Genomic DNA, 21,106 nt, shown 5'->3' on the forward strand with positions numbered 1-21,106 from the left:
ACACTCTGTGTCTCCCTCTCTCTCTGACCCTCCCCTGCTCACACTCTGTCTCTCTCTCTCTCTCAAAACTAAACATTAAAATATATGTATATATGCATGAATTCATAATATGTAAATAAATTATTGAAGAAATATGAGGCACAAAGGTCAAATCTTCCCGCAGAACATATGGAGATGGTCTCACCTCCAGGATGTGGACATAATCCCTTCACCCTTGAGTGTAGATTGGATTTGGTGACTTCCTTCTAACAAATATGAGTTCAGAAATGGAACATAGTAGCATCATGGTGGACAAACTTGGCAAGCACTGCTTTGGCCAGATAACCAAGATTAACATTATTAAGTTATGTTATGCTGATTCCATGTACCCTCAATATGATGTTTACATAAGGGCACTTTACTTCTGTGGTCTTTGTCTCCAAAACCCATAACCCCAATCTAATCAAACACCAGAAAACTCCAAATTGATGGATATTCTAAAAAATACCTGACCAATACTCTTCAGAACTGTCAAGGTCATTAAAGCAAAGGACCTACCTGGGAGCTATCACAGATCAGAGGAGATTAAGTAAGTAGACAAGACAACTAAGTGTGATGTGGTAACATAGATGGGATCCTGGAATGGACAAAAAGACATTATATCTTTAAAAGGAGGAAGAAAGAGAGGCCTCTGGGTGGCTCAGTCAGTTGAGTGTCCGACTTCGGCTTAGATTATGATCTCGTGGTTCGTGAATTCGAGCCCCACGTCGAGCTCTGTGCTGACAGCTCAGAGCTGGGAGCCTGCTTCAGATTCTGGGTCTCCGCCCCACCCCACCCACCCCCCCGCCCTCTGCCCATCCCTCACTTGTGCTCTGTCTCTCTCTCTCAAAAATAAATAATAAACATTAAAAAAAATTTTTTAAATAAAATAAGGAAGAAAGAAAGAAAATGAAGACAAGAAAAAGACTGAGGTAATTTGAATCAAATATAGAATTTAGTTATTATTTCTGTTAACGTTAAATTTTCAGTTTTCACAAATGTATCACGGTTACGTAAATGTTCACATTTGCAAAAACTAGTCGAAGGGCAGACAGAAACTCTGCACTCTCTTTACATCTTTTAGGTAAATCTGAAAGTATTTGAGGATAAAAAGTTTATTTGCCAAAATAATATGTGGCTCTTCAGGTACTTTTGCAGTTAACGTTTAAACTTTTCCATCACAAGTTTAAATGTTTGCCAAAGATATAATTTCCAACATATTGTAAATATTGTTATTTTAAATTAAAACTGTCACATCACTCAAAAGAATATAAATACCAAAGCAATTTGAACCACTATCTTCAATTTAAAATATACATGAACAAGCTCTTCCCTTAACTGTCAGAAATATTAAATTATTCCTTATTCTCCTTGAACTCATATTTCCAAATTACTTCTCCTTCATAATTTAATCCTGTTGAGATACATTTTGATGCTTTAAAGTCCCACCGATTACCCTAACATACCTCTCTGCAATAACAATGTGTCTATAAATGAAAACTTTAATATTTAAAATTCCTCCTGACCTTCAGGCTTGAGTGTTGATTTTAATTAGACTTCGTTCCAGAAGAAATGTTTATTAGTAACACATGTTTGATCAAAATACACTCTATTACAGAAATTGGAAAATGATCAAACCTGAAAAGCAGTTATATATTGGGAAGATATAGCTGAATGGAAATGACAGAAGTTTAGTTTTGCCGTGGGAGAAGTTTTGACTCCAACATTTGGAAAGATCCCTGTATTTGTTACCCAGGAAGGTAACTCTCATGGAAAAGGCTCCTAACATGGTTCTGACTGAGTGAGGGGGAGGCCTTTCTTTTGTGACATAGAATATAGGTCATTGTGAAATAAAAGGGGAGTGTGGAAATTGAGCTTGATCCCAACTGCATTTTCTCACAAAAAAAATGTAGAAAAGAGGGGCTCCCAGGTGGCTCAGTCGGTTGAGCGTCCCACTTTGGCTCAGGTCACGTTCTCGCAGTTCATAGGTTCGGGCCCCGCATCAGGCTCTGTGCGAACAGCTCAGAGCCTGGAGCCTGCTTCGGATTCTCTGTCTCCCTCTCTCTCTCTGCCTCTCCCCGCTTGTACGCTGTCTCTCTCTCTCTCTCTCAAAAATGAATAAATATTTTTAAAATTTCTTAAAAAAAGAAAAGAAAATGTAGGAAAGAGTAAATATGGAAGTTTAGGATTTATAAAGAGATCCCCTTAAAACCATGCATGCCTGTGTCCCCCTTGGAAAGCCTGCACATAGCCCTGGGAGTACAAATCCCCCAGTCTGAAAGCCACCATCGTGAGAATCCTCAAAGGGATGGAGTTTATCCTACGGCCAAAGCAGAAAAATTAGAGCTATCAAGCCAAAAAGTTTCTGTGCAGTAGAAAAATCTTGCAACAGCCCCTATGTGTGAGCACAGCCCTCTTCCAAGGCAGGTTCTTATTTACCAGACAGTGAGACCCATTAAGTGGTAATCATCTCCCCAAAGAGCCTTGTCCCCAGGTATTCCAGCTCTCTGTGCATCAAGTAATGGGCTTCCCATCAAGCTGAACCTATTCAGACAGAACAGAGCATATTACAGACCCACAGTCCCTGTGACTACCAGGCAGCATGAGGCAGCTAAAGCACCCCCCCCCTTTTTTTGTCTCAATTTGGAGGGACACATTTTATCCTTAGCACTTTCCACAATCCAATGGAGTCCCCATGTTAAAAAAAAAAAAAAAAACCCTCTGCAGACAGACTCCTGCTTTCATGCATGGGAAGGACAAAAGCTGGGTGCTCGCAGAGGGCCCTTTGTAGCCCAGCACAGAGTCTGGAACAATAGCTTTAGTGCTGCCACGAGACAGCCCACATTTTCACAGAATCTCCCATCTGTGAAATTCTTCCGTTTAGCAGAAAGCGGGTTACCTAACTGGGTATTTTTTGGAAGGAGTATTTATGTAGGGTTCAAATTCAGATACCTACAAAATATTAAACATTTAAAATAAACCATTCCTTTCAGGGCATCTGGGTAGCTCAGTCTGTTGTGCCTCCGACTTCGGTTCAGGTCACCATCTCACCATTCATGGGTTCAAGCCCCGTCTGGGGCTCTGTGCAGACAGCTCAGAGCCTGGAGCCTGCTTCCGATTTTGTGTCTCCCTCTCTCTCTGCCACTCCCCCACTCGTGCTCTCTCGCTCTCTCTCTCTCTCTCTCTCTCTCTCTTATGCCAAGTGAAGTAAGTCAGTCAGAGAAGGACAGATATCATACGTTTTCACTCATATGTGGAACTTGAGAAACTTAACAGAAGACTATGGGGGAAGGGAAGGGGAAAAATTAGCTACAGAGAGGGAGGGAGGAAAACCATAAGAGACTCTCAAATACAGAAGATGGACGGGGGGGGTGGGTAGAGGAGAGGGGAAAATGGGTGCTGGGCATTGAGAAGGGCACTTGTTGAGATGAGCACTGAGTGTTGTATGTAAGTGATGAACCACGGGAGTCTAGCCCAAAAACCAAGAGCACGCTCTACACACTGTATGTTAGCCAATTTGACAATAAATTATATTAAATAAATAAATACATACATACATACACACATACATACATATTTTTTAAATGAAAAAATAAAATTAATTTTAAAAATTAAGTTTTTTGTTTTGATTTTTGAGAGGGAGAGAGCGTGCAGGGGAGGGGCAGAGACAGAGGGACAAAGGATCCAAAGCGGGCTCTGCCCTGACACCAGAGAACCTGACGAGGGGCTCAAAGATCATCAAGATCCTCAAGATCACCACCTGAGCTGAAGTCAGAGGCTCAACTGACTGGGCCACCCAGGCATTCCAAAAAAATTTATTTCAAGAAACATTTTACAAATAAGATAAAATAGACCATTCCTTTCAAAACATCGCTCTGATTACGGGTAGGTAAGAAGGCATTTCCTCTGGGTGATACCAAAAATGCGTTTCGACTCTTTGACCCCCTGGGGTTAAAGGAAAATTATGCTGCTGTGGCGAAATGATCTTTGACTGTTGTTACATAACCCAAACCTTGGAAGACCTCCTAAGTGCTGACAGGGACTCCCTCCTTGGCCAAACGTTAGTCAGGTTCCTGTGAGCACTCCTTCAACACTAGGTCTCATCTTTGACCTGCCATCAGTGTCCTGGAAGGGGACTGTGGTTTGCAACTGCCAAACAGGCCACTGCGGCATAAGGATTATTTTTAGGTGAAGGCAACTGAAAAACAGAAGATGCAGGAAAAGCTCTCTGCCCTCCCCTTTCTGCCAGAAGGCAAGGTACAAATTTCACCTTATGGAGATATCCCCCTAGCCTGCCTGCTCCCACACCAGGAAGAGGAGAACCATTCTTCATCACCAGGGACAAACTTATCACCAGGGAGACTGCTTGAAATTGAGTCTGCATAACAAACCTTACGAAAATAACCCTTATCTTCCATGGCTTTGCCAAATATATTTCCCGACATGCATTCAGCACCTCCTAGAAGCCCAAACACCTTTTTCTTCTTTGTATCACTTCTCCAAATGTTATAGCTCTTTGTGACAATGGTATATAAACCTCCAGGTCTAGTCTCTTCTTTGGGGTCTCACTTCTTTTCTATGAAGGCCTTCGTATTCATACCTAATAAACATGTTCTCTTGACAATTTGTCTTCTGGAAGGCCCCAGTACCAAAACTAACAGGGTAGAGAAAGAAATTTTTTTTCTCCTCCCCTAGGCCTAGGCTCTTTGATCTGCTAAACCCAGTTCAGAAAGAACCCCACCAAACCAGTTTATCAAAAATCCACCACCTTGGGGCGCCTGAGTGGCTCAGTCCGTTGAGCGTCCGACTTCAGCTCAGGTCACGATCTCACGGTTCATGAGTTCAAGCCCCGCGTCGGGCTCTGGGCTGATGGCTCAGAGCCTGGAGCCTGTTTCAGATTCTGTGTCTCCCTCTCTCTCTGCCCCTCCCCCATTCATGCTCTGTCTCTCTCTGTCTCAAAAATAAATAAACATTTAAAAAAAAAATTTTTTTTTTTTCAAAAAATCCACCACCCCTTCTGATACCTAACCAAGTTCCTCTTAGTAATTTTCCATTTCCTAACCACCACCCTCCCCCACCACACTCGTCCGGTTGGCTGTAAATCCACAGCTGCCTATACTGTAATCAGAGTGTTCAGTCTGTAGCTCCTATACCAATGGTCTTGAATACAAGTCTTCATTGCCTGGGGGCGTCTGGGTGGCTCAGTCAGTTGAGCATCCTCTGCTCAGGTCATGATCCCAGGGTCGTGGGATCGAGCCCCACGTTGGGCTCTGAGATGATCGAGGACCCTGGTTACGATTCTGTCTCTCTGCTTCTCTCCCCCACTAGTGCTCCCTCACGCACTCTCTCTCTTTAAAAAAAAAAAAAGTCTTCACTGCTTCTTTTACTTGTCCAGTGTAATCTTTCCTTGTCAGTCTTGGGGACTGAGTCCAGTAGAGTGGTACAAGAGTGTGTAAGGCCCAGACCCTGCCATTCAAGAGCATGCAATTCACTGTGCTGAGCCTTAATTCAAGGGGAGATCATTCAGGATGTTTACCATCTTTGACACTCCACTATGTTACTGAAAGTTCACAATACCCTTAAGGACTGAAGAACTAGGACTAGACTTCTGAGACTTTGTCTTCATGCCAATTCATATGGGAAGGAGATGCATGGAATCTTCTATGTGCTTCTCTAATGAGAAAACAGGGTGCTCAAAGAAACAGGTATGTTTACTTTGTGATATCCAAAAAAGTAACAAGACAGATTATCAAGACAAGCCAGGGCAACATTTTTAACGTATGTATTCCTTCTAATTAGTCTTTTTTTTTTTTTCCCCTCTTGACACGAGCTAATCAGTGTGGGTTTTGGTTTTTGTTTTTATTTTTATTTTATTTGAGACAGAGAGAGAAACCAAGACAGTATGAGCAGCAGAGAGGAGCAGAGGAGAAAGAGAGAGAATTTTAAGCAGGCTCCATGCTGAGCGTGAAGCCCAATACGGGGCTCGATCCCACGACCCTGGGATCACAACCCGAGTGGAAATCGAGTTGGGTGTTCAACTGTCTAGGCCACCCAGTCTCCTTTAATCAGTGTGTTTAATACCAACAGGGGCTGCGATCCAAAACACTGTTGGCCATGCTGTTCTCAGTGTGAGAGTATGACATTTGGGTCCTCCAGGAAGCAACTGTTGAGACCAATTGAGGAGTACAATAATTTGGGGAAGTAACTCCCTGAAAGGTAAAACGGGGGGGTGGGGGCGCCTGGGTGGCTCAGTCAGTTAAGCGTCCGACTTTGGCTCAGGTCATAATCTTGCAGTTCGTGGGTACGAGCCCCGCATCGGGCTCTGTGCTGACAGCTTAGAGCCTGGAGCCTGCTTCAGATTCTGTGTCTCCTTCTCTCTCTGTTCTTCCCCTGCTCATGCTCTGTCTCTCTCTCTCTCAAAAATAAATAAAGATTAAAAAACTTTTTTAAGATAAAACAGGGAAAGTAAATTCATGCAAGGATGGGGAGTCACAGACCTGACAAAGTGTTGGTCACCCCAACAGGGAGCACGGCAGCAAAGACTGCCCGTCAGTAAACCCTCCCATTGGATAAAATGACCAGGCCCTAGTAAGCCCAATCATGCTCCATCTTGGGCTAGGGGTTCTGCGGGAAGAGTACAACCTCTGCTCAAAAGCTGAGGTGCATTCTGAAGGTGCTATGGCTGAATGGCAAGTTCATTTTTGAAGCAAGACCTCAGTGGTGCAGCTCCATGACGGCCAAAAAGAGAGAAATGCAGAATAATCTGGAACTTTTCCTAAGTGGCAAATTGTCTTAAAGCATGGCCTTCCTTCCATCTGGGTACTGAATATAAGAATGGACAATATGGGGTCGCCTGGGAGGCTCAGTCGGTTGAGCATCCGACTTTGGCTTAGCTCATGATCTCGCAGTCCCTGAGTTCGAGCCCCGCGTCAGGCTCTGTGCCAAGTGCTCAGAGCCTGGAGCCCGCTTTGGATTCTGTGTCTCCCTCTCTTTCTGTCCCTCCTTTCCACCTCTCTCTCAAAAATAAACATTAAAAAAATAAAAGAATGGACAATATGACCACCACAGTTTTTTTCACACACACAGAAAATAGCACAAAACTAGTATGTACAACTCAAGAATTTATCACAAAATGGGGGCACCTGGGTAGCTCAGTTGGTTAAGCATCTGACTCTTGATTTCATCTCGAGTCATGATCTTATAGTTTGTGGGACTGAGCCCTGCGGCAGGCTCTGTGTTGACAGGGGGGGAGCCTGCTTGGTGTTCTATGTCTCTCCCTCTCTCTCTCTCAAACATAAATAAACTTAAAAAAATAATTTATCACAAAATGAATACCCTTAAAACCACGATCCAGTTAAAGAGAATATTACCAACATCCCAAGGGCCTTCCATGTGGCCCTCACCCCACATACTAGCCACCATTCCCCCAAAAAGGGAACCACTCTTCTGATTTAATCATTATGATTGCCTGGGCACCACCCTGATCGCTCAAGGAAATAAGTTAAACCCAGCCTGGGTCCAAACTCAAGAAAACGGATTTTGGGTGGTCATTGCTGTTGTTAACGATTCCTTCAAGTATAGGGCTCCCTTTCAACCTGAAGGTCTTAATAATGGATCAAAAGCTGAAGGATAGAGAGTAAAGGGAACGTATTGGAGACCTGAGTAATAATGGAAGCCACACACAGACAAACTAACACATGTAAAGGTAGACATTTTGTAAACAGAGAATAGGAGATTAGATGATGAACTAAATTCTGATTCACCACCAGGGTTTCAGAAACACTTTTGGTACTGATTAAGGTATACTTATTAATCAGAACACTGTCAAGGCCAGGGTGACCCCAAGAGAATACAAGCTTACTTTCCCAAAGTGGCAGGATTTTCCTCCCTCTATTAAGACTCTTCTGAAAGTAGCTGGTGCAGCATCCAGTGCTCTTTATTAATCTTCTCTTTGAATGGACTTTAATTTAATGTATTCTTGTAAAATTAAAATTATACAGATGTAAAAAGGTAACTTCCTCTCTTACGCTGGATTCCTCAAAAAGCAGACCCGGAGTTTGGACACAAGTTATAGTGTTTGGAAGGTCAAGGAACATAGATAGTGAGGGAGACAAGAAAGGACACAGAGGAGGGAAGGAGAGTCAATGAACAATGTGTCGATGAGCCGGGCCTCACTGGGTACATTTGGGGCCAATAGCCCTGAAATCTCTAGTAGAGGATGTAATCAGAAGTTGGCAAACTGCAGCACATTAGCAAAAACTGGCCCACTGGTTATTTTTATAAACAAGGTTTTAAAGTTTATTTATTTTGAGGAAGAGAGAGCACGCGCATGTGTGTGCACACAGGAGTGGGGCAGAGACAAAAGAAGAGAGAGAATCCTAAGCAAGCTCCACACGGTCAGCTCAGAGCCTGACTCAGGACTCAATCTCACGAACTGTGAGATCATGACCTGAGCCGAAATCAACAGAGGGATGCTTAACGGACTGAACCACCCAGGAGCCCACATAAACAAAGTTTTAATAGAATCAAACCACACCCTCTTTTGCTTACGTGTTTTCCTAGGAGTTTTGACGATCGGTATCACCCTCAAATCCTCCATTATTTCCTATCTAGCCCCACAGAAAAAGTTTGCCACTCCTTGGGACAGAACGTGCCTCAGAACTGTCCCACCTGAGGGTGCGGAAGCTAAAGTATTTATTCACCACCACTCATTCTTCGTTGGCCGAGGGCTGCCCGGGGGGTGCTAACTGCTCAGAACTTCCAGCTGACTCCGTGGGCACACCAAGAACACTCTTGTGTCTAAAGGAAACACTCTTGTGGAGAGTGGCATATGCCTGCAGTAAGAAACTAGAGGCACGTATGGGAACAACCGAGTGCCCAGGAGATAAGAACAGGACAACAATAGCATCTGTTAGGACTCTTAGCGCACATTCCCATCAATTCCAATCCCCATAGGTAACCATGCTAACAGTTTGGTGAGTGTCTTTCCAGATGTTCTTCTGTGTATACAAAATGTGTTATACACATTTGGGTGCTCTTGTTTATTTGGGCGTTGATGCCAGGACAGGCGACACAGAGTAGGGGGAGAATGAAGGAGAAAAGTCTACTACAGGTTTGTGTTACTGTGCTGGTCACTGCTGTGGGCAACTGGAGACCTTCTGAATGCCTTAGAATTGTCTCCTTGTAGGTGCCTGGGGCAGCCCAGTTGGTTAAGCATCCATCCGACTTCGGCTCAGGTCATGATCTCACGGCTCGTGAGTTCGAGCCCCGCGTCGGGCTCTGGGCTGACGGCTGGCTCAGAGCCTGGAGCCTGCTTCAGATTCTATGTCTCCCTCTCTCTCTGCCCCTCCCCTGCTCACCCTCTGTCTCACTCTGTCTCTCAAAAATAAATAAACATTTAAAACTATTAAAAAAAAAAAAAACAGTTGTCTCCTTGTTGCTGGCTGAATCTTAGGGTGTTAACTTCCACCTACAGAGCTGTCCTCCAAGAGGACTGAATAAACTTCTCTGGCATTACAGAAAGCTCTGAGGCAAGAGGGAGAACAATAAAGCCAGCATTTGAGGTAAGATGTTGGTAACACACATGGAAACTCTCTGACAGAGCGGCACACGAAATCATGGGAAGGTCATGGCACTATAACTAGGAAACCAATATTGCTTACCACAAGCCTAAATCACACTCACGTAATTACGTACGTGACTCCGATGTATCTAGTTGGATAGAAAATCATCAACTGTGGGAGCAATGAGTCGTACGATTAACTCTGAAATAGCAACTTATCCTTTTATCTGCCTGTAAATAAGAATACCCTTCAATTATCTTAGTTGACCAGAACAGATGTAGCACTATTGACTAGGTTTTAAACGCTATCATGCCTTCCTCACCTAGGACTCAAAACATCATGTACATTTATGGTCTTAAATGTGAAAGGAAGTGATTACCATATTATTCATCCTTCTGTCTGAAAAGAAAACGTGCGGGGGCACTTGGATGGCTCAGTCCGTTAAGTATCTGACTGTTAATTCTGGCTCAGGTCATGCTCTCACGGTTCGGGAGATCAAGCCCCACCTTGGGCTCTGTGCTGACAGTGTGGAACTTGCTTAGGATTCTCTCTCTGCACCTACCCCACTCGTGCAGACATTCTCCCTCCCTCCCTCTCTCTCTCAAAATAAACAAATAAACCTAAAAAAAAGAAGTTTAAAAAAAAATGTGCATCTTCATCATGAGTAATTTTTTTTTTTTAAACAGGAGAAAGGGTGCAAGTTAGCCAGAGGCAGAGAGAGACACAGACAGAGAATCACACAAAGGGCAGAGGGGCAGAGAGAAAAAGACAGACAGAGACACAGAGAGAGAAGCGGGGTTCACCCGAAGAGAGGTTGTGTCTTTTTACCCAAAGCAAAGATTGTGTTCAACCGATAATGGGACCCGAACTCACGAACCGTGAGATCATGACCTGAGCAGAAGTTGGATGCTTAACCAACTGAGCCGCTCAGGCACCCTGTCATTAGCGACTCTTAATGAAGTGTCTATGTGATCACCTTTTACAACTATACAGATAAAATGGCATCGTATTCAACTTGGGTGATTTTGCCTTCTCTGAAGATAAACTTCATGAGGACTTTGCATCTGAGTCTTGTCACCTTCTTGGGTCTTAAACCTTTAGAAAGGACTTGGACATCATAATCTTTGCCTGACACTGTCACTTAGGCTTAAGGGACATTCAACATCCATTGCTGCAACTAGGGATTAATTCTCTCACAATTACTTTATACTATCCAACTGTAAGTTGACCAAACGCCATCCTGTGCTTTGTGGGTTTTCTATTCCAGGCAACTGGGGAACACGAGGGGCTGAAAATGGAATCCTTCCATGCAAAGTGGTTGCTGTTACAGAAAGCAGCACTGCAAAAATGCTGAAAACTTAATTCACTTCGCTTGATTTGTGATGTGTGGAACTCAGAAGGCAGAACATGTTTATATTTATTTTGCCCATCTACCTGTCAGTACACATTAGAGTGAAGGATATGTACACAGAATGATGCAACAGACCTTCCGCCGCCTCCCGTCCAGTCCACACACCTGGGCAACAGCCCAGGACAAGAACAGAAGAGCAAAGAACTCAGTAGAGGCGAGATCTAAGAGTGTCTGAAACTAGCCAGGGATCAGACAAAAGCCCAGTGAGACCCGCAGCATGGAGATCTGATAGTGGGGAATCGTGGCACAGATAAGCAAAGCAAAACATCAAAGACTATTAGGCAGTTCGGCTGGTCTGCTAAGAGGAGCCCGTCCCTCCTGGAAATCTGGAAGTGCCAGCTGTTAACTACAGCCCTTTGCAGATAGAGGGTTGTGAAGTTAATTTGGAGGGGAGAAAGGGCTTGGAGAGGGGAGTGGTGCACGTCAAGGGAGTTCTTATAATTAGGGCAAGCTTAAACAAAGACTTTGCAATAAAAGATTTAAACAGGTAGAGTCCCTGAAGGTGGAAAACTTACTTTAAAGGGCTCATAGCATTGAAGTCTCGGGCTGTGACAAAAATGGAAACAGTAGAACACGTCAGGTAATGGGAAATTTGGATATGATTTTTGGCCCAGCCCGCCTTTGGTTTCCAGATTCACAGAGGCAAACCCAAGTGTTTGGTTTCCCAGGCAGAAATCCTAGAAACGTGCCCCCTTTTTGTGGCAAATAAGAGAAGGGGTTGTACTACTGCACCCAGTTGATCTCAACCACATGCCAAATAGAAGAGCCGTCTCTACGTGGGTTGATTACCAAGTTACAGGTGAGAGTGGTGTTAGGTGAATGCTTTGTGACAGCAAAACACTTCTGAAAGACCGTGGAAGCTGTGACTTGCACTGTGTGGGCAGCCTTGAGGGAATGAACTTTTCTTCACCACCTCCACTACGAAAGCGTGGGGTTGTTTTTAGCACAGACAAGACTTAAACTACAATTAAGAGGCATCTGTAACACTCATTTACACTGGAATCCTGGTGGAATTGACAAGTCGTCTCCCTGATGTCATCAAGGTTGTCGTGGGAACAAAGAAACCGGTAGCTTAGAGCCTCTGACTCTCTTCCAATAATCATCATAAAGAAAACAAAAGGTGTAAAAATCTGAGGTAAGAGAAATCCTTGGGGGGGGGGGGGTGGCGCAATTTCGGACACCTCAGGAAGAGGGAACGTCTGTGTAGGGGAGAGAGGGTAATAACACTTACAGACAAGGAATCAATAGTTGGCAAACAAAAGCATTAAAAGATCATATTACTACACCTGACCTCTTTAATGCAGACCAAAAGAATATCTGTTACCTCTCAACCCGATAATTAAAAACAAGAAAAGAAGTGATGTGGAATCACGGCACAAACAAAGAAACAATTAAGAGGGGAATTGTCTTGTGGTCTCAATTAGCAGCAAGGTGACCTAAGAAGGGTTCAGAGAAGAAATACATAATGACTCTTTTTAAAATAAGCCAAGCATATTATTTTAAATGAACCGTTGGAAAGAAGAAAAAAAAAATGGAGAGCATAAGCAAAAATTGAATTGCATGATGGGGTTCAAGTACAAATTACCATTTGTTTATTTGCCAGTCTCTTTCACAGAAAGGTCAGAGAACTGAATAGTGTATCAAAATGCAATTTTTCTGCTTGCGAGTCTAGTTTTGCTGCTTATGTAACAATCTTCTTGGAAGAGACAGATCAGCCTAGCTATGGGCTTCAAACAATCAATCAATCTTTGTCTCACAAGTCTCCAGCCTTCCTGAGGATTCTCTGACCACTCTCTGTGCCTCTGCCTACGTAACTCAGTACTAGTTAAGGAAAATACCAATTCCCTAGAGGAATAAGACCGACCACAAGCTGTTTTCTTTGCTATCAATTCTGGGGATCATACTGTAGAGCTTACAGCTTTGTCTGTGTTGGGGTGTACAGGAGAGAAGGAAAAAAAGGGGAGAAGGAAGTCAGATGCTATTTTCTTCCCATTTTAAGAATACGGTTAGTGGGTAGATTGACATATTAATAGCTAGTTTCAACTGGTTGCTTTTCTGGATTAAACAAGTGCCTTTAACTGCCACCTAAGTTTTAAACTAGAGAGGATGTGGGTTCTCGTTTATTTTATTTTAACCCTGCTTATTTATTTCTAGATAATAGAAAGGTGAATTGTAGCTGGTTGTTAAAATGTATAGGAAAATCAAATCAATACAACTCATTATCACAGTGAAAAAAGGGATAGTATACAAAAGAGGGAGGAACTTATAATGGAAATATTTTTAAATTCAAGGGTCTATGAAAGTGTCAGTCAAAGACTACTCCATGGAAACCATAGAAAGGATTCAGAAAACGTTTTTGTTGGTGGGGAGGGTCTCTGCCTTTATGAGTTTCACATTGTCAAAATAATTCCTTGTAATAAAGCCACCTCCAAACTCAGTGGATTAAAACTACAATCATGCGTATTTTCACTTACGCATCCATGACTGAGGCTGAGTTTGGCGGAGTAGCTCTGCTTTAATCTGAGACTCCAGCCTGGTTTGTTCCCTTGTTGCAGGGGCCCAAGTCTTATCTATGTGTGCTCACATTGTGGAGCCCAGCTAAAGAAACAGAAGCCAGCCAGGGCAACGACAAAGGTGCCAGAAGACCAGCTCGCTTATAGGCACACGGTTCACATTTCTACTTGCATCGGATTTCTATCGTATCATTGGCTAAGGCAAGTCACAAGGCCAAGCTAATCTATGAGGGGCCACAAACTACACTCTTTCCACTCTGAGGCCAAAGCAAATCCCACAGACCAAGTTTCAGGGAAATACATTTTCCTCCATACGTAAGAGAGGAAACAAGTAAACAGTTTTTAGACAATAAACTGCTACAGTTCTAACGAGCTGTATGATTTGTGGCATATCATTCAATCTTTCTTGTCTAAAATGTCTTGAATGGGGCGCCTGGGTGGCGCAGTCGGTTAAACGTCCGACTTCAGCCAGGTCACGATCTCGCGGTCCGTGAGTTCCAGCCCCGCGTCGGGCTCTGGGCTGATGGCTCAGAGCCTGGAGCCTGTTTCCGATTCTGTGTCTCCCTCTCTCTCTGCCCCTCCCCCGTTCATGCTCTGTCTCTCTCTGTCCCAAAAAAATAAATAAACGTTGAAAAAAAAAAATTTAAAATGTCTTGAATGGAAAGAGTAAAGAAGATAGAGATGCAATGGAATGTCATGGGAAAACATGAACTTTAGCGCTGATTGTGTAGATACAGGTTTGTCAAAGACTAGCTATGGCTCTTGAGCAAATCACTAAATCTGATTCTCAGATTCTTCCTTGTATTTCCCTCTAGAGGAAATGTTGTTATCTACTGTAGCAAACAATCCCAAAACTCAGTGACCTAATACGGTACAATTTACTTGTCATCTTTGAAGAGATCGAATGCAGTTTGGACAGCTATCCTGGGGGGTCTTTCCTCTAACCCAGGGGTTAACAAATTATGATGCACGGGCCAAATCTGGCCAGGCTCCATCTTTATAAATGAAGTTTAGTTGGAACACAGCCATACCCATTCATTTATGTATTCCTATGGCTACAATAACAGAGTTGAGTTTTTGCAACAGAGATAGTATGGCCCATATCAAAAATATTTATTATCAGGCCCTGTATGGAAAAAGTTTGCCAACCCTTCCTCAGAGCAGTAAATCAGAAATGCGGGCACCTTCCTATACAATTGCACCATGATGGAGTCTTTCACTTCTAGCCACTCAGAGAGAGAAGAGAAAGAACATAGGCAGGGGAATACTGTCAACTCCACTGCCTTCATCCAGAAGTGAAACATACTACTATTCACCCTCTACTGGATAAAACCAGTCACATGGCCAACATAACTGCAAAGCAGGCTGGGAAACAGAGAGGACATTTGGAAACGTTCTATTAAATGGGAGAAATTAGGGGCACCTAGGTGGGCTCAGTCAGTTAAGCATCTGACTTCGGCTCAGGTCATGATCCCAAGGTTTGTGAGATCGAGCCCCGCGCTGGGCTCTGTGCTGACAGCTCACAGCCTGGAACCTGCTTCAGATTCTGTATCTCCCTCTCTCTCTCTGCCCCTCCCCTACTCACATGCTGTCTCTTTCTCTCTCAAAAATAAATAAACATTAAAAAATGTTTTTTTAATAAAAAGTATAAAATAAATGGGAGAAATTAAATCAATGCAAAATTTCCAAAAAAAAAATAATAATAATAATAAACCTCACATAACATGGGTAATAAGGATATTCATAGCTTTAAATACTACAATTGAGGAAAGTAAAAGCAGGAAAATCAAACATCCAACTCGGAAAATAAATTCAATAAAGCATATGGTAGAAAACACGAAATATAGAAGGACAGTTAATGAATTAGGAGAAAGAAAAACAATAGAACTAATATATAAATAATAAGCTGATTCCCTGATAAAATGGACTCTGGTCTAAACTAGTGAAAAGAAAAAAAGAAAAACCACAAACTACCGAAAGTGGTTGCTAAGGGCTACAGTTTAAAGGGATGGAAGTGGGTTTTCTCAGAATGTAGTTTTTTTCTTTTAATTTTTTTTTTAATGTTTTATTCATTTTTGAGACAGAGAGAGACAGAGCATGAATGGGGGAGGGGCAGAGAGAGAGGGAGACACAGAATTGGAAGCAGGCTCCAGGCTCCGAGCCATCAGCCCAGAGCCCGACGCGGGGCTTGAACTCACGGACTGCGAGATCGTGACCTGAGCCGAAGTCGGCCGCCCAACCGACTGAGCCACCCAGGCGCCCCCAGAATGTAGTTTTTAAAATCAAGTTTGGAGAGGCACCTGGGTGACTCTGTCGGCTGAATGTCCGACCTGGGCTTAGGTCATGATCTCACAGTTCATGAGACTGGCCCCACATCGGGCTCTGCACTGACAGCGTGGAGGCTGCTTGGGATTCTCTCTCTCACTCTCACTCTCGCTCTCTCTCTGCCCCTGCCCCACTGGCTGGTGCGCATTCACTCATGTTCTCTCTCTCTCTCTCTCTCTCAAAATAAATAAACTTTCACAACATAAAATAAAGTTTTGACTTCAAACCGTGTAAATGACTTCTGTAAACAAAAATAAATTTGTATGAAGAAGTAAAAAAAATTACAACTGGGCACAGATATCAACAGATAAACCTAATTTCATATAAAATTGGTAATAATCATAAAAAGTTGTTTCAAGGGATTTTTTACATAGCTCTTAACCCTTAGATGTTCACAAAGCATGTACAATCTGTTTGTTAAAGACTTAAGACAAAGAGAACAGCAAAATGATCTTAAACTGAACTCAGCCATTAAAATAGTAAGAATATCGGTATTTAAATTTTGCTGCTGTATATTGTAGGATGAGGAAGGAAATGGTTAATCTTTTTGGAGACCAAAATTTTAAGTGTTAGAGAAAAGAAAACAAATCAAAATCGAGTAAGAAAAAAAACCCTGTAGTATTAAATTTGAATTGGAAATATATTTTAAACAATTTAGTTCATATTAATATATGCTAGCTCTGTCCCTCAAAGGTATTAGAAGCAATGCCATCCCCGTGGTACTGAAGAGAGCTGGCACTCAGATCTTGATGTATAAGAACCATTTCCCTCTAGAAGGAATCTACATGGAGAATTAGTCAGAGCCATGTCTGTGGCAGGGAAAATGAAAGGGAGCCAGAATTATTTTATACTAGAAAGGAAGGAAAGGCTCACAGAGAAATGGGGACATATCAACAGGATACAGGGAGTAGCAAGAAAGGGCCCACGCTAGCCAAACTGGAGACAATGTGGACATAAAAAGAATAGGGACTCCTAACAGATTATAAAAAGGTTAAAAGATTTAAATACATCAATCCACAGTGATACGATAATTTTGTTAAGAGTGCTCTTGTTGAGGAACCTGTAGTTCATTCCCACTTAATAAGAGAAACTCTTTCTTATAAATGAAATTCAACTAATAAAATGACAGAACTGGAAAAATCACCTTTCTGGAACGTCGGGCAAAATATTTGATTACCAAACCTCACAGCTCAGTGATAATAGCTGTAGTCAGGCAAGTGGAGAAGTGAGCATTTCAGGCCACCTTAGAGGAGAATGCCAGGGTCTCAAGGAATAAGATCAAGGTCACGTGCTGTTACAAGAGGGACTGGCAAGGACCGCCTGGATGGCTCAGGTTGTTGAGTGTCGACTGGCTCTTGCTTTTGGCTCAGATCACGATCCCAGGGTTGTGGGACCAAGCCCCACATTGGGCTCTGCGCCGAGATTCTCTCCCTCTCTCTGTGCCCCTCTCCCCTGCTCCTGGTATCTTTCTAAAATAAAAAAATAAAAAATATATTTAAAAAAGAGGGACTAGCAAGATGAAGCAGGTGGTCAGGGCTCCAGTCAAGGAGCTGGAATTCTACAGACTTAACTCTGAGAAGGAAACAGAGGTAAGGTCAGGAATGGGACAGCAGCAGCCTAGACCTGGAGACTGGGTTAGTGGACACAGCTACAGCTCAGTGGGCATGCATTATGTCCAATCACACATCACCCCATCACCACACATCCCCACCCCCACAAACTGGGAGAATTTAAGAGCCCACTAACGGGAAGCTTAGGGCTCATTAGGACTCATAATAAATCGTGATTCTCATTAGCAGGATATTCTAGGAGGACCTAGCCATGCTCCCTGTTACAGTCCTGAAATGCCCTGAATGCTCACTGCGTAAGTAACTGATGTGTGTCCCTTCTTTTGTTTGTTTGGTTTTCTTTTTTTCTCATTTGAGATCTTTATTATGTAGCTTCATTATTTTGACATGAATCTCCCAGACATCAGACTCACCCATATTCATGTGTCCCTTCTTCTGGGGAAAAGAGATGAGGTAGCACTTATACTCAAAATTTAAGCCAGGGCCCTGCGGAATTAGCATCACCAAGGAGCTTGTGAAAAATACACATCCCAGGGGCACCTGGGTGGCTCAGTCGGTTAAGCGGCCGACTTCGACTCAGGTCATGATCTCGTGGTCCGTGAGTTCGAGCCCCGCGTCAGGCTCTGTGCTGACAGCTCAGAGCCTGGAGCCTGTTTCAGATTCTGTGTCTCCCTCTCTCTGACCCTCCCCCGTTCATGCTGTCTCTCTCTGTCTCAAAAATAAATAAACGTTAAAAAATAAAAAAAATAAAAAATAAAAAATACACATCCCAGGCCCCTCCCCAGACCCACTGAATCAGACTCTTCATCTCCACAGTATCTCCAGGTGACTCTTAGGCATATCGGATGGAAGCAAAGTTTGCCAAACCAAAACGTGACTCCTTGGCATATGCATTGTTTTAGCCTGCTTCTTTTTAAGAAATAGAAGGTTCAGGAAGGCCCCTTGCCCTTCCGCCTAACTGCCTAAAAGAATCTGGATGTAAGACCTGCTCCAGGAAGGAAACGAGAGCCATAGATAACTGCAGTATCATAAGAACTAGGTGTGCAGATGGGGAGAAATCCAGCAAAATCTGTTTGTTAAAATTCCTCCATGTTCCATTGCTTATGGCAGCCCCTGGAAACACTGGTTTACCAGTCACTTACTCTCTTTCAGCTTCCTGTGAAATGTCCTCCTTGACACTGAAGCCCCGGACCCCTTCCCCTTCTCCTTAGCTCTGGACGGCACATGAGCCTCAACTGCCTGACTGCCTGCAGACCTCACATTCTTATGGCGCCCCTGTACCTGCAGAACCAAATGTGATTTTCCCATGTGAATCTGTCTCATGTCAATTTAATTCTTAGAGCTGCTAAAAGAACCTTGAAGGACAGAGGAAAATTCTCCTCCCCATCACCCATGAAGCACAAGAAGCCGAGGTAGGGCATGCACATAGAGCCGAGCGGATGTCACAGGGCTCCATGAGAGGATTCCCAGCACTTCTCAGTATTCTCCGTCCAGGGGACACCCCACCATCCCCTCCATTCCTCCTCCAAGTCCGTATCACGGGCTTGGCAACAGATGCTTCCCACTTGGAAGGAAGTGAGATGAGTCAGGATGGAACTCGCAGAGACATGGGAGAAGGAAAATGTGTCAAGGCAAGAGCAATTACGTTGATGACAGATACGGAAAGGGGCTGGGAGATACGGCGGGAAAAGGGACAAAGCATTTCACTTGAAGCTTCCACTTTCATCCTGGCTTCTCGTACACCAAGGCCCCAATTTAAACGATTGGCTCGGACAGGGTGACCTTAGGCAGGCCATATAAACTCTCTGTGCATCTTAGTTTCCTCATCTGTGAAATGGGGATAATACTAGTACCTACCTCATAGGGCTCTGGTGAAGAGTCAATGAGTCAAGTTGCTGCCCAACGTCACTCGTCTGGTCAGTAAGGTCCAGCTGTTGTTGGAAGCCACCCCACTGGCTCCAGCATCCAACAGTGGCTCTAAACCACGGTGCTGTGTAGCCACTGCGAAAATGAAAAGTTAGACAAGAACTGAGAAGCACTCCCTCCTTCAATCACAGCTTTGATAAACAGTCATTTCCAGATCTTCTTTCCTCGTGATAACACCCACGTACGTCCTAGAAGAGCCTATGGGTTTTTCTGTGTGTTGTGAAAAGCTTAACCTGTATCTCTCACCTCACTCCATCACTGTGGCTACCTTCTCAGCACAGTGGGGACTAGGGTACGCTAACTCTCAGGTCATCAGAGTATTTGAGCCTGAAGCAAAAAAAACAAAACAAAACAAAACAAAACAAAACAAAACGAAAAACAAGCTTTCTTAGTAGCCATGACAGGTGACTTGGAGAGATGCTTCAAAGTTTAACCATCAATTGGACCCAGAGGGTATAATGCTAAGTGAAATAAGTCAGACCAAAAAAGGCAAATACCACACAATTTCACTCATATGTGGAATCTAAAAAAGGCAAAGGAAGAAACACAAGACAGAAACAGACCCATAAACACAGCAGACAAAGTGGTGGTTGCCGGTTGCCAGGGGGGAATGGGCAAAATGGGGTGAGAGGAGTGGGAGATACAGGCTTCCAGTTACACAATTAATCAGGGACAGGAAAATAAAGGCAAACCATAAGGAATATACTCGATGGGATTATAATACTGTTGCATGGTGATATACGGTAGCCACACTTGTGGTGAGCACAGCATAACCTACAGACTTATCGAATCACTACATTTTACACTTGAAACTAATGTAACATTTTGTCAACTATATACTTGAATAGAAATCGTTTTAGGAGCACCTACGTGGCTCAGTGGGATAAGCGTCCAACTCTTGGTCTCGGCTCAGGTCGTGATCTTGCGGTTCGTGAGATACAGAATCTGAAGCAGGTTCCAGGCTCTGAGCTGTCAGCATAGATTCAAGGTGGGGCTCAATCTCACGAACCTTGAGATCATGACCTGAGCCGAAGTCAGATGCTTAACCGAGTCGAGTGAGCCACCTAGGTGCCCCTAATTTCTCCCATTCACTAGAACGTTTTCAAATGTCACCACGTCAGGTTCCACAGTGAAAGCACAGAGCCCACTTGGAATTCCCTCTCTCCCTCTCTTTCTGCCCCTCCCCTGCTCACTCTCTGTCTCTCTCCCAAAATAAATAAATAAAACTTAAAAAAACTTAAAAATAAATAAAATAATTTTTTTTAAGTTAACAATGATTTCATTCACTAACACCACAAGGAAAGTCTCTGGGCTTAGTTTTCTGAACTAAAGTCAACTATCTTCATTGAACTCTGATGTTTATGTCTGTTGCTGAAAACCATCACCAAAGCAATACAAGGCAACAAGGAAAAAATAAATCAACGCACAGTATCCGGAGTAAGGCCAATTCTGAGACAAAAACAGGAAGAGTGGCAGTGCATTGTGGTAAAACAAACTGTAAGATTCAAAATCAAATAGACCTAGGTGCGCCTGGGTGGTTCAATCGGTTAAGCATCTGACTTCAGCTCAGGTCATTATCTCATGGTTCGTGAGTTCAAGCCCCACATAGGGCTCTATGCTGACAGCTCAGAGCCTGGAGTCTGCTTTGGATTCTGTGTTTCCCTCTCTCACTTCCCCTCCTCCATTCATGCTCTGTCTCTGTCTCTCTCCTTCTCTCTCAAAAATAAACATTAAAAAATTAAACAAAAAATCAAACAGACCTAGGTGACAGAGATGTGTGAC

The 21,106-nt window shown here is 43.3% G+C and overlaps 1 long non-coding RNA gene across 1 annotated transcript in view; it reads right to left on the bottom strand.

Moving 5' to 3' along the window:
• Positions 1 to 19,295: 19,295 nt before the first annotated feature.
• The window catches only part of LOC123595367, a 114,738-nt gene continuing 112,927 nt past the window's right edge, over positions 19,296 to 21,106 (bottom strand). The window contains exon 3 of the long non-coding RNA XR_006711149.1: positions 19,296 to 19,399. This is a non-coding gene — a long non-coding RNA (uncharacterized LOC123595367). The remainder of the gene's footprint in view (positions 19,400 to 21,106) is intronic.

This window comes from Leopardus geoffroyi, chromosome X (genome assembly GCF_018350155.1).
Source record: "Leopardus geoffroyi isolate Oge1 chromosome X, O.geoffroyi_Oge1_pat1.0, whole genome shotgun sequence".
In the NCBI taxonomy this organism is placed as follows: Eukaryota; Metazoa; Chordata; class Mammalia; order Carnivora; family Felidae; genus Leopardus; species Leopardus geoffroyi.